General features: G+C 34.7%; 1 non-coding gene across 1 annotated transcript; it reads right to left on the minus strand.

Annotated features, from left to right (window-relative positions):
* Positions 1-2220: 2220 nt before the first annotated feature.
* On the minus strand, positions 2221-2290 carry LOC137752462 (small nucleolar RNA SNORD113/SNORD114 family). The gene has a single exon (XR_011071183.1). It is a non-coding gene; the product is annotated as a small nucleolar RNA SNORD113/SNORD114 family (small nucleolar RNA).
* Positions 2291-3128: the final 838 nt, after the last annotated feature.

Here is a 3128-nt window from a genome sequence, read left to right on the forward strand (position 1 = left end):
ACTCGCGTTATAGGACGTATTCTCGTCGCTGGTCCCTGATTTTTGTCCCATTAGATATTTAATTATTTGTGCAAACATTTTGCCCTTTTCTTAACAAAATAAACGATCAGGAACCCACCATCAATCCATAATAACAACATTCAATCTTGGGCATACTTGGCTATTTGCTCCCTGCTGAAAGAGGTAAAACCTTGATATATTTATTTTCCTAGACCTCAGTGCTTCAGAAATATTTGAAAACATACTCTCATAATTGAACAGTGTATGGCTTTCCTTGTCTTTATTCATTCCTTCATGTCTTTCTTTACTCATGCATTGTTTCATTTATAATAAAAAATATCCATAGGGAAGGTGGGAGGGAGATGCAAGAGGGAGGAGAAACGGGGATATATGTGTATGTATAGCTGATTCACTTTGCTATACAGCAGAAACTAACACACCATTGTAAAGCAATTACACTCCAAAAGAGACGTTTAAAAACAAAAGTCCATACCCATGGAACACGTAGCCCAAGAACAGGATCCTGAATATTCCTTTCTTATGCCACAAGCACACTTACCATAGAGTGGATAACTAGATCTCTTCTTATAACGACCTCAGAGCTATAGAGTTTAATCAGAATCCTTAATTCCGACACCCCAAGACACTCATCATGGATCCAGACTTTGCATTTTTTGTCTTCTTCATTCATATCTTCCTTTCTGGATCATTTTTACATGCATAAATTATAATACAATCAATATCCATGAATTATAAATGCCAAGAACAGGATGAGTGATTGTTACTAAGGAAGGTCTGTTCACACTTGTCCCACAGAACTAATACATTTAATGTCTTCTTTCAATGCACCTCTGTGTTGCATGTACGGATTAATCAACAGTTGTGCTTCATAGCAATGCCATATTGATAAAAGATTTTTGCTTGTCTCTTTACCTAATTTGTCCATATTGTAAAGATGGTAGAATAAAAACTATGAGCCACCATCTTCCCTCACAACTAAAACAATGTAATTTTCTTCCTATGTTCTCCATCCTCAACAGGTAAATGACCTTGATCTTCATCAAGGAATGAATTTCTAAATATATTTGGGGGTCAAACTAAAATGGGATATTATGTGGCCCTAAAAATGATTAATCATGAACCTTGGTTCATAACATTCCCATTCTTGGTCGATGTTTGGTGTTCTTTAATTTTATTTATATATGTAAAACCAGTTTTTAAAAAATAACTCCTTAAAAATCCATGAACAAACTCCCCAAATTAAGAACATTAACTTTAACAGTTATTTATATTGGTCTCTGTGCTCTTTACTGACAAAGGCAACAGCTACAATATTCGCCATTAGAAAATGATTGAGTTGGCTGTGGTATGTTCATTCAGTAAAGGAAAAAGCCAATTCTAAATAGTCTATATTAGATGTTTTTAAATGGATGTGAGCTCTGCACTGCCAGATTAATCATAAACTTGGATCATATCACATTCTCATTATTGGTGCAAAAGCTGCAATCCTTTTTAATTTATCAACTTATTCTATCTTTAATTTTAAGCTATGTAGTAACAAGCATCATTGAATCCAACACCTAACTCAAGAATAAGGCTTTTAAACATTACGGTGCATGGCTCTATACTCCCTGCTCTTAGTTAATAACCTACTAATTATTTTCACAAACTTTGTGCAGAAGTGGATAAATTTTAAATCTAGCATCGTGGCACATTCTCACAAATAATCCTAGCTTTATCTTACTTTATGACTTTACAAATCCTTTCATTTATTTATTTAATTTTCAATGGAATAATCTGACCAGGATCAGTCATTAACCTTACTTCACATCACATGCTCTATATTTGTTCACAGTCTGCCCTTTTTTAAACAATCATTTGAGATACAGTCATATTAATTCAATAACTTATAACCATAAATAATTACCTGAGGATCTATACTTGAACACCAAAACTGCTAACAATTGCCCACAGGCTGATTACCCACAGAAATACATGACTAGATCATCCTCCCACCAACCCAGAATGCCAGCGTGGACACTCATGTGTAACCTGTTTTGTCTTCATTCACTCACACATTTATTCATTTATTCATTCATGCATTCATTGATTCATTTACATCAATACACCCCATAACCAGGAACCACTAAGACCTAAGAACAGATCCCCGATTGGCTCTGAACTCTATTCCCTTAGAGGGAAAAACTAAGTCTTTTTCTAATGGACCTCAGAGTTAGGGTTTAATCAAAATTCTTGATTCATATACCCCAGAACTCTCATCATTGATCCAAGCTCTTGTTTATGGATTGTTTATGCATTCATTATTTACTGATTATTTCATTCACGGTTTCATTGATTTAAAAAAAAAATAATTCCCATGAATCACAAAAACCCAAGAGCAAGATCTTTGAATATTGCAGAGAGCTGTTTACAGCTATTTATTCCCCCACAGAGCTAGCAAATGAGATCTATTTTTAATTGGCTCTCAGTGTTTCACATATAGACTAATCAATAACCTTGCTTCATGCCCATCCCATGTGTTTTACTACTCTCTGCTTGCTCATCTTTCATATAATTTCTTCATATTTTAAAAGTACTACAATGAACCTACTACCCTACCCCACAACTAGAGCACTGACAATACTTTCTATCTTCCTAGGTGCCCCCTCCTCCATGATTTAACAACCTAGACTGTTATCAACTGAGAAATATTCTTAAAATGTTGCGCAAAAATAAAATGCAATATTAAGCAACTGTGAAAATGAATGCAAAACCCTCCAACTTTGTTTTTAACGGATCTCAGTTTCACTAAAATGGATCAGTCTTAACCCATGGTTCATTACACCTTCTCAGCAGTGGTCCATATGTGACATCTTTTGATTTTATGTCTGCAGTAGCCACTCATTCCTTTGAAACAATTCCATGGACCACATGAATTACCTTCAAACCAAGAACACAAACTTTTTTACTTACATGAGTCCCTTTGCTTTTTATCCACAGAAGTGACAGCCGAGATCTTCATCACTGGTAATGAATAAATCAGATTGGCGTATATTGAATCTGTGCAGTAAAAAACAGATTTTAGAAAATTGAAGAGGCAGTGTAGATTTTTTTTTAAGAGACCTTAG

This window comes from Eschrichtius robustus, chromosome 1 (genome assembly GCF_028021215.1).
Source record: "Eschrichtius robustus isolate mEscRob2 chromosome 1, mEscRob2.pri, whole genome shotgun sequence".
In the NCBI taxonomy this organism is placed as follows: domain Eukaryota; kingdom Metazoa; phylum Chordata; class Mammalia; order Artiodactyla; family Eschrichtiidae; genus Eschrichtius; species Eschrichtius robustus.